Source organism: Asterias amurensis, chromosome 14 (assembly GCF_032118995.1).
Source record: "Asterias amurensis chromosome 14, ASM3211899v1".
NCBI lineage: Eukaryota > Metazoa > Echinodermata > Asteroidea > Forcipulatida > Asteriidae > Asterias > Asterias amurensis.
In genome coordinates, this window is record NC_092661.1 from 579,078 (window position 1) to 590,499 (window position 11,422).

The 11,422-nt window shown below is 39.8% G+C and overlaps 1 pseudogene; it reads left to right on the plus strand.

Moving 5' to 3' along the window:
- The first annotated feature begins 7,293 nt into the window (after window positions 1-7,293).
- On the plus strand, window positions 7,294-9,525 carry LOC139947431 (uncharacterized; annotated as a pseudogene).
- Window positions 9,526-11,422: the final 1,897 nt, after the last annotated feature.

Below are 11,422 nucleotides of genomic sequence, written 5' to 3' on the forward strand. Positions count from 1 at the left end.
ATAATCGTGACCAAACGAAGATCCAAAGCCAATCCTAATTCAACCCGTGTAGTTCAGACAGCTCCAGATGAAGATGCAGAGGCGTATGAGGAATTGGAAACCCAACTACACGGGCAAGCTGCTTCTACTGGCACAAAAGAAACATCACCATCCAGCTACCAAGAACTTGTATTTTAGGGCCTATCTCTTTTTAAAGATCGGCCAGTCCAGTCCTTTAATCAGCATGAGACGAACACACTGGTAAAATTACGCCAAGGATGCACAATTAATTTGAAATTGATTCACACAAATTAGTCACCTTAAAGACACTGGGCACTATTGGTAATTGTCAAAGACCAGTCTTCTCACTTGGTGTATCTCAACATGTGCCTAAAATTACAAACCTGTGAAAATTTGAGCTCAACTGGTCACCCCTGTCACACGAAGTTGTGTGGTTTCAGGTGCTTGATTTCAAAACCACAAATTCTAAACTTGAGGTCTCGAAATCAAATTCGTGCAAAATTACTTCTTTATCGAAAACTATGGCACTTCAGAGGAAGCCGTTTCTCACAATGTTTTATACTATCAACCTCTCCCCATTACTCGTCACCAAGTAAGGTTTTATGCTAACAATTTTTTGAGTAATATTACCAACAGTGTCCACTGCCTTTAATATTCGACGTAATGAAATGTAAGAACAATAAGTAACTTGCACAGACAAATAATTAACAGGAAAACCGATCTTGTTTGTTAAGTGAAGTTTCCCACATAATAGATTTATAGTAAAATGGGGAATTAAAAGTATAAAATTACGTCATTATTTCCCATCAACCAATCAGCCTTAAAAATCAGTTTATGGTTTTGCGATAAAAAAGGGAAGAGGAAGTTGAAAAGAAAAAAATGTTGTATAAAAAGCAATCGTCAAAAGACTTGTTTTATTATAAAATCTGTACTTCATTCAAGACGTAACTACGGATTGAGTGTTTTATTTCGAATGAAGTGAAGAATGTTTGAATGAAATCGATTTGATTCGAAATCTAACGTTGCTTGGCGTTATTCTACGATCTTTGAATAAGTTCAACTTTGAGACTTGATTTCCTATCAATGCGAGGACTGTATAGTTTGCTGTTATTTCATCGCTCATTCTACACGTATCAACAGCTACAATGTTTCAGCTCATTCTTGTTATGACTTCGATCTGGGGGTTAGGTCAGGGCATACGGTTCCAGACACACCCAGTTGACACCATCGCCTTGCTGGGAGGAAATGTGTCCTTCACTTGTAAACCAAAAAGTGAATTCTGTGATGGAGAATATTTGTACTGGCAACGTGGTCCCGAAATGACACCGACATTTGACAAAACCATATTTACCGGCACTGAGATTCATAGAGAATTTTCTAGCAATGAGAGGTATAGTGTTTCATTTAGGAACTGTACATCAACCTTAAGCATACAGAACATACAACCAGTAGATGAAAAGTATTACAGTTGCTACATGAGCGATGGGTTTTCCAAGGTAGCAAGATTGACAATTGTTGATCCTGCAAACACTACTGTCTCACCATCGCGGAGTGATATAAATGCGGGTGAAAATGCTCACTTCAGTTGCCTCACGCAACCACTTGACCAGTATCGTGTGGAATACACTTGGTATTTGAAAACTCAAGGAAGCTGTGGATGGAAAGAACTGTTGGAAAATAATACTCGAATTGACTTTGACAATATCAATAATCTGACAATGCTTAGGTTGGGAATAGAGATGAATAATTCAATGGTTCAATGTTCAGTGAACAATGGATCATCGTCACTGACAGGGTTCAGACAAACCGGCTGGTTGTTTGTGCATCCAGCTGAGGAAGTCATGGAAACCACGTCAGTCCTAGACCAACAGTCTACCCCATCAACACCCCAGACCCCATCCCTTCTACCGACCAAGAATCAAGATCCCGATCCTGACAGTAAGAACCCTTCTTCATGATGTACGGACTCTACAGTCATCTTAGTAGGATGGTTTCTAGCTGCTGTCTCCACCCTGCTCTTCCTCGCATTACTCCTGTACAATATCGTGACGAAAAGAAGATCCAAAGCCAATGCTAATTCAACCAGTGTAGTTCAAACAGCTCCAGATGAAGATGCAAATACGTATGAGGAAATGGAAACCCAACTACACGGGCAAGCTGCTTCTACTGGCCATAAAGAAACCTCACCATCCAGCTACCAAGAACTGGTATTTTAGGGCCAAGCTCTTTTTAAAGATCGGCTAGTCCAATCCTTTAATCAGCATGAGACGAACACACTGGTAAAATTACGTCAAGGATGCACAATTAATTTGAAATTGATTCACATAAAATAGTCACCTTACAGACACTGAACACTATTGGTAATTGTCAAAGACCAGTCTTCTCACTTGGTGTATCTCAACATAAGCATATAACAAACCTAATGGACATTTGAGCTCAACTGGTTGCCGAAGTTGCAAGATAATAATGACAGAAAAAACACCCTTGTCACACGAAATTGTGTGCTTTGAGATGTTTGATTTCAAAACCTCAAATTCTAAATCTGAGGTATCGAAATCAAGTTCGTGCAAAATCACGTCTTTCTCGAAAACCATGTCACTTCAGAGGGAGCCGTTTCTCACAATGTTTTATACTATCCACCTCTCCCCATTACTCGTCACCAAGTAAGGTTTTATGAAAACAATTTTTTGAGTAATTACCAATAGTGTCCACTGCCTTTAATATTCGACGTAATGAAATGTAAAACAATAAGGAACTTTCACAGACAAATAATTAACAGGAAACCGATCTTGTTTGTTAATTGAAGTTTCCCACATAATAGATTTATAGTCAAATGGGGAATTAAAAGTATAAAATTACGTCATTATTTCCCATCAACCAATCAGCCTTAAAAATCAGTTTATGGTTTTGCGGTAAAAAAGTTGAAAAGAAAAAAAATGTTGTATAAAAAGCAATCTTCAAAAGGCTTATTTTATTATAAAATCTGTACTTCATTCAAGACGTAACTACGGAAGAATGTTTGAATGAAATCGACTTGATTTCCTATCAATGTGAGGACTGTATAGTTTGCTTTTAAATCATCGCTCATTCTACGCGTATCAACAGCTACAATGTTTCTGCTCATTCTTATTATGACATCGATCTGGGGGTTGGGTCGGGCTACAGATTTCCAGACACACCCAGTTGACACCCTCGCCTTGCTGGGTGGAAGCGTACACTTTACTTGTACACCAACAAGTGAATTATGTGAGGGACATCAGAATGTGTACTGGCAACGTGGTCTCGAAATGACACCGACATTTGGTACAACCATATTCAACGGCCCCAGGACTTATAGAAATTTTACTGGTTTACTGGCAATGAGAGGTATAGTGTTTCATTTAGGGACTGTACATCAACCTTACGTATACGATACATACAAACAGTAGATGAAAGATATTACAGTTGTTTCATCAACAATGGGTTTTCCGACGTAGCAAAACTGAGTATTGTTGATCCGATAGACACTACAGTCTTACCATTGCAGATTGATATAAACGCGGGTGAAAATGCATACTTCAGCTGCCACACGCGACAACTTGACCAGTATCGTGTGGAATACACTTGGTACGTGAAAACACAAGGAAGCTATGAATGGAAAGAACTGATGGAGAATAATGCTCGAATTGACTTTGACAACATCAAAAATATCAATAATCTGACAATGCTTAGGTTAGGAATAGAGATGAATGGTTCCATGATACAATGTTCAGTAAACAATGGAGCATCGTCACTGACAAGGTTCAGACAAACTGGATGGTTATTTGTGCATCCAGCTGAGGAAGCCATTGCAATCACGTCTGTACTAGTGACGTCAGACCCAGTTAAATCTCGAGGTCCAGGCGTCTCAACGACCTCTCCTCCAGTCGGCACCATCGACACCCATCTTGAAGATAGAGCGCCATCTTCACAAGACTCTATCGTCATCTTAGCAGGGTGGCCGGTAGCCGGTGTTTTACTAATTCTCCTCATTGTTATCCTCCTGTACTTTCTTGTCTTCAGAGGACGATCTCAATCCAAGACAATTGACAGACGTCAATCTCACACACCTCAAGATGACGGAGGAGAAAGTGATGCAGACGGGATATCAGAAACCCAACTGCACGGAGACACTCCGAGGTGTGATCAAGAAAATGAGCACACTAGCTCTGCAGGCGAGAGGTCAGTTGAGTCCCCGCCGAAGGAAACGGTTACTGTATGCAGTGGTAACATCGGGCAGGCAGAGGCCACGTATGCTGTGGTGGATAAAAGTCGCGCCAAAAGTAAGACACTTGGCGCCATTTCAACTGAGAAGGCATCTTGGAAAGGCTTCAAAGGTGGGAAGGATGGATCGATGCTGAATCGTGGAACAGACACCTCTAAGACCTCGAGTGGTTATTCCAGTCCGTCTGAGCGTCAGAAACCAACCGTATTTGTGAAGGCTTTGCCCGTACCAGTAAGTGTCACGCTCGGTCAGAAACCCCCTCGCGTCGTTCCGTACCATCTCTCCAAACGCCAAGCGAGCACCGAGACCCAAGCCCAGGCCGGGCCAGAGCAGGATGAAGACGGCGTTGGGGAAGATACCGTCGAAGATGACAGTCTTCATTACGCTAACTTGGAGCTATCGTGTGGATCGGCAAGAAGCATCAAACCAGAGGAGCAGACGACTTATGCTGACATTGAAAAGTAGCAGACTGAGGGTAAGGTCGGGGAGGGGAGTACATAAACCACGCCCCTAGGCAGGCTGATGTTTACTAGTCCTCATACAAACTATATAAATAAAATATCAGTAACAGCTGAAACAACACATCCATTGTTATATCTCTATCAAAATCACTTTTTAAGATCACATACAAAAAGTTTGCATTGGGAAAACTTCTCATTAAATACGTTTGTCCACAAAGACAAACTGTTATGTAAACAGTTTTTTAAGTTGACATTGATGACTTCGACCAAAATATTTAAAGAAATGTTGTCATGGACCATGGGGAAAGAAAGTAATTTCGAGAAGTTTTCTTTAACAACCCCCTCCCAATTGTGTATGGAATTGATTATTTTATGATATTGAAATGCTATATTTTATGAAATATTGACATGTTTCAATTAATAAGATGTTACTGTACTGAGTTTGTGTTGGGTATACCTAGTCGGATAAAATCCTACTTTGTACCCAGTTTTTGATGGATATACCCAGTCTAATACGATCCTATCTGTACCTAGTTTGTGAAGTATAAATCCAGTCATATTATGAGTTTATGTAGGGTACACCCAGTTTTATGAGTTTATGATGTATATATACCCAGTTAGTAATATGGTGACACTGTACCCAGGTTTTGATGGATATACCCAGTCTAATACGATCCTATCTGTGGCCTAGTTTGTGAAGTATAAATCCAGTCATACTATAAGTTTATGTAGGGTACCCCCAGTTTTATGAGTTTATGATGTACATACCCAGTTAGTAATAAGATGACACTGTACCAAGTTTGTGATGTATATACCCAGTTTTCTGAGCTTGCATTTGCTATACCCAGTCTTCTAATGGCTTGTGACGTATATTACCCAGTCTTCTGAGCTTGTGACGTAGAATACCCAGTCTTCTTAAAGTTTGTGATGTGTTAACACAGTTTGATTTTCTAAACTACGCTCTCCTGAATCAATTGATAACAAAACATCAAACTGTTTATTTGATGAATACGGAATTAACCAGAAGTAAAATCATCCAAGAAATGTTAAAAATAGTACCAGTATAAATCAGGAGTATTTATTTAATAGAGCAGTAGACAGGATGTAAAATACGGAACAAGGAAGGTTGATCTATTATTTCATTTCAAATGTCAATCACAACCGGGGAAACAAAATCAAATGTCATTATTTTGCTGTAATTTGTTGTTGCACCAAATGGTTTCATGTTTTTTTTTTAAATGTCGGAAGAACAAATTTATTTTGTGTTGTATTTTTAAATACCTCAGACAGTTTCGCTATTCCTATTGGTGGAGAGCGCGTCACGTGGGTGTGTATAAACCTTTGTTTATGACCAGTAAAAAGTGTTGAAAACATGGGCGAAAGCAACGGCTGAAACAGTTGTGCCACATCACGCGATACGCGCGATGCGCACAGCATTCCCATATAAGGAGTTGTTTACCCGGGGGTCTTACCATTTCATAGCTAGAGGGGTGTTTGCGTTGGTAGAAATCATTAAACAATTAAAATTTTTGCATTTATTTTACCTTTTTAATCAAAAACTGTTGATGTTTTTGACCGAAAAGGTATTAATGAATGTGAATCAAAGTGTGTTGAATCGGTTTTCACCTATAGTGGTTTAAACCCGCCGAGGCCTGGTTCTTAATAATTTACCTCGAATTCGTCTCGGTAAAATTATCAATAACCAGGCCTCGTTGGGTTTAAACCACTAGTTGAAAACCTCTTCACCACACATTGATTTCCTTATTTATGCTACGCTTGACTTGTACACAAAAAGTTGTATGCATTTAGAGATCTTACAGGCCAATCGGCAGTTTATTTATTCATACATGTAGTAATTTACTTGTTTTGGTAATATTTTTGTTGTTGTTGAAGAGTTATTGAGATATGGTTGTAAAATGGAAACAGTTTACAAGAATACACAGGAAAACAGTATTGGTAAAATAACAGCTTGAAAAACAAAACCACTTCTAATACTCCATCTAAGAAAGTTAAAACAACTGAATTTTCCGGTTTCTGCTTGTGTCCAAATCTTTCCAGAAACGCATCAAAACCAAATTCAGTTTTCCCTTGCTATGGCAATATTTTCTTGGGGATGAGCTAAACAAGGATATTAGTTCAGATATTTCCGGTGGGGTCGAGGGAGAAAGATCGCAGGTTTGAAATATAAATAGATGCATGTCACCTATAAGCATGGGAACCAGTGACTGTTACCATACGAAACCTTAACAAGAACTACCCCGGACAGAAATCAGAATCATTTCACTACTGACTTTCCTCAAAACAACCCGAAGCAGCAGTAACGAAGATGTCTTTTTCATGACTTCATCTACTCCAGCAGTTTAATCAACAGCATAGACTTTTGAAGACTGTAAGTTTTGTTGTTGTTTACATCGCACATCATTCCTGACACAATGTTCAACGCCTGTTCGGAAATGATGAAGGCATGATACAACCAATCCAAAGCTCAACACTTGCCCAAGATCACCGTAGTTGGAAGAAGCTTGTAGTCGCCTGCTCCACAGACGAAGCATAATAAGGAGCACCATTGAGTAATTGTAGAAAGTTACAATGTTTCTCATTTTCCTTCTTATTGTGTCAGTGTGTGGATCTCGCAGATTCTTCAAGGAGAACCCATCAGACACCGTTGCCATACTAGGACAAAATATTACATTAAACTGTACTCTCGAGAATAAAGACTTCATCTCAACAAACAGCTACAACCTCGTATGGATCTATAGCAATGTTGAAGCATTTAACTCAGTTGACTTGGTGATAAGAGATGGACACGACATGTATACCGTATCATCTAGCGATCTTACATGGTTTCTTCATATTGCAAACAGTCAAATAAAACACAGTGGATACTACAGCTGCTACGTGTACAAAGTTAACACAAACCAACCCTGCTCAGAGTTCTCCCAAGCAGCCAAAGTTACCATTGTTTCATCATTTAATACATCCGTTTCACCAGATCGGCAGCAAAAGACAGCAGGACAATCGGTTACTTTTACCTGCGGAACAAACCCAGTTCCTATGTCCAATATGACATACTTTTGGTTTAGATATATAAATGAATCATGGAACAGCCTACCTAGTGAAAGGTTTAACTTATCTGCAACTGGAAATGCGGTCACCATTTGGGAGTTAAATCAAAGTGACAATGGAACATATTACGCGTGTAAAGTGTACAGAAATAAGTCATATTTCACAACATACAGTAAAGGGGGTTATTTGATTGTTAACGCTCAACCAGATGCCGTCATTAAACCCAACACAGTTCAAGAAACTCAAAGCTCAACCACAGTAGATAAACATCCACCAAGAGACACTTTTGAACCAATCTCTCCACAACCGAACGACTCCATAGAAACTGGTTCTACACCATCTCCCCAATCGGCCACGTTAAATACACAAACGTATCTTGATGACGTCACAGAGTCAACCCCATCTCAAGAAACTCAAAGCTCAACCACAGTAGATAAACATCGACCAAGAGACAATTTTGAACCAATCTCTCCACAACCGAACGCCTTCATAGAAACTGATTCTACACCCTCTCCCCAACCCGTCACGGATGATACAAATATAGATATTGATGATGTCACAGCACCCACCCCATCTCAAGAAACTAAAGTTTCATCCACAGTAGATAAATATTCACCAAGAGACAATCATGAACCGATCTCCCCACAACCAAACGACTCCATTGGAACTGTTTCTACACCATTTCTTCCATCGGTCACAGTGAATAAAGATTCAGATTCTGATGACGTCACAGAATCCAATTATTCAGATTTAGATCTTAGTCTCAGCACACCTTCCCTTGATTCAGAATTAGATTTTGATGACGTCATACCTAACGATGATTCTAATGGTTCTGTAATCATCCCAATCACCCCAATCATGGCAGCTTTAATTACTGTCGTCATTCTTCTCATCATCTCTTTCCTCTGTTTCTTTATTTTTGGAGGGAAAACTAAATCAAAGTCTAAGACTAGCAAGGAAACTCGTAGACAACCAAATCGCGAAGCAGAAGACAATATTAGAGAAGAAGAAACAGAACTTCACGGTCAGATATCCCCTTCCGGAGATAACTTGACCCTAGGCTCAGAGGAAGGGTCACCTGAGACCACAGTGGAAGCAGTTTTCATAGAAGTAACATCAGATGTAGACCAACAGAGTGAACAGACAGAGGCAAGTCATGACCAGGACATCGTGGACAAACTACAGTCAACTGGAACCGGTGGATCAGTCAAGGATGGGGAGAAACGTAAAGATAAACAGATTCAACCCGAGTCCATGTATGCTGTGGTGGATAAAAGTCACGCCAAAAGCAAGACATTTGGCGCCATTTCCACTGAAAGTTCGTCACAACATGATCAGGACAATGTTGACAAACCTCTGCCCACTGATGAAACTGCTGGACCAGTCAACGATGTGGAGAAACGTAAAGATAAACAGATTCATCTTGAGTCCATGTATGCCGTGGTGGATAAAGGCCGCGTTAGAGGCAAGACAATGGGTTCCATTGTCAGTGTGGAAACTTCCTTGAAAATTTCCGGAGGTGGGGAGAGGGAATCGAAGATGAATACCGGGATCGACAAACAGAAGATGACCGTCACTTTTGAGGATTTGCCGGTACCAGGACGCGTCGCGTCTGAGCGTCAGAAACCAACCGTCGCCGTGAATGCTTTGCCGGTACCAGGACGCGTCGTGTCTGGTCAGAAACCTCCTCGCATCGTTCCGTTTCATCTCTCCAAACGCCGAGCCAGCACTATGACCCACCAAGCCCAGGCCGGGCCGGAGCACACGGTAGACCGTGGTGAGGACGGTCTCGTCAAGGATGACCCAAGACAGAGGAATGTGGGAGGTCTGATATACGCTGACTTGAATCTATCGCGAGGATCGGCAAGAATCATCAACACGGAGGAGGAGACGGTTTATACTGACATTGGAAACAAGAATTAGACTGTGGGGTAAGCTGGGGGGGGGGGGTTACAGGCCACGCCCACACCGACAACTAAAACGTGAAATTGTGTCGATACAAGATTTGAATTATTTGGGATCAACCCATTAAGAAAGAAAAAAACACGTTAATGCAAATTCCCTAAAAAACAAACCCCAAAATGCCAGCAAGAAACACACAGAAAAGTACAGAAACAACTAGAAACAGAAAGGAAACAAACAACAACCCCAAGCAAACAACACCACCAAACATGTTTTGCTCGTTTCAAGACTATCTGTTTAGTGCTTATGTAAAGTTTATCATCGTCTTACTTGTAGGCTGCATGGGGTACATGATTTGTACCATTACAAACCATGTTGTTACAAAACAACCAAAGGATCCCTGTAAATAAAATAAAAAACCCTTAATGTTTTTATTATCTGACGAGTGTTGTAAACGCATCGTAAACAGATTTCCAGATAAGTAGGATTTGAAACTTTGCATGGTGGAGATAAGATATAGAAGAGTTTGCGGTAACACCATGTAATAATCTCTAAATGAGTTGGGGTGGTTCTGAAAAGAATCGTTGGTTTAACTCGATGTTTCGATTAGTATGCTCTGATCGTCTATTGGAGAATGCAGAAGATTATCCAGAAGACGATCAGAGCATACTGATCGAAACGTCGAGTTAAACCAACGGTTCTTTTCAGAACCACCCCAACTCATTTAGAGACTATTACATGGTGTTACCGCAAACTCTTCTTTAGATTTCCAGATCATTGGAAGTACATGTGAACCCGGAAATAGCAAATAATATTAAACAAAGACACTTTTTCAGAAAAGTATCTTGAATAGACATTATTTATTCAGAACATAATACACAGAATGTATATAATTATGGATACTGTAGAATCAGGAAGTGCATGTGATAGAATAACAATAATTGCAAAAATAACCAAGACGATTTGTTGTTTTATTTAAATCAGTCTGACGTACTTTTGTACTCAGTAATGTGCTATGTGTAACTGTTCAAGATGTTCGGACGTGTCTGTAGAAAGCTCTATTAATCTTATCACAGAATGTTTTCAAGATTCTTACGAAAATGGTAGACCAGAGAGGGGAAAAGAAAATGTATCCTTTAAATACATTTGTATTTCTACACAGTTATATCAAACGCAAAACTAAAAACAAATATTTTAGTACAAAATTAAATTAGTTATATTTGTGAAATGGTTATGTAAGTTTATCAAATCGGAAGAATGGATGCAGCTTTTGGTCTACACCGGACTAACCGGTCTAAACCGGTTTTTCACAAATGACGTGGTAGGTATATTACACCTACCGTCACACCGTCATACCGTCACCTCCCTTAATAATTGAGCTGTTTATGACCAAATTCACCTCCAACCTACCATATAAAATTTAATATGTGTTTTTATTTTTTTATAGGGTTTTAATTTGAATCGAGTAGCAGAACTTAATTATCGGTATTTGATCAGTAAACTCAGAAGGGATTATTTTGTAATTAGCAGTTAAAAACCGCCCGCATATACTTGAAATTAATGGGTGGAAAATGTGTCATGTGTCATCCTTTTTGCCACCTACACTGCTGTGACACTGTGAGTGTAAAGCAATTATTGAACAGGATATACATTTTGTTTTTGTATTGTCACAGAACACACAAGTCCGGTTAGAACTTCCTCTGAATGCGAATGAGATGAACATTTGACGTCTGCTTTCGCAGGAGTTGCC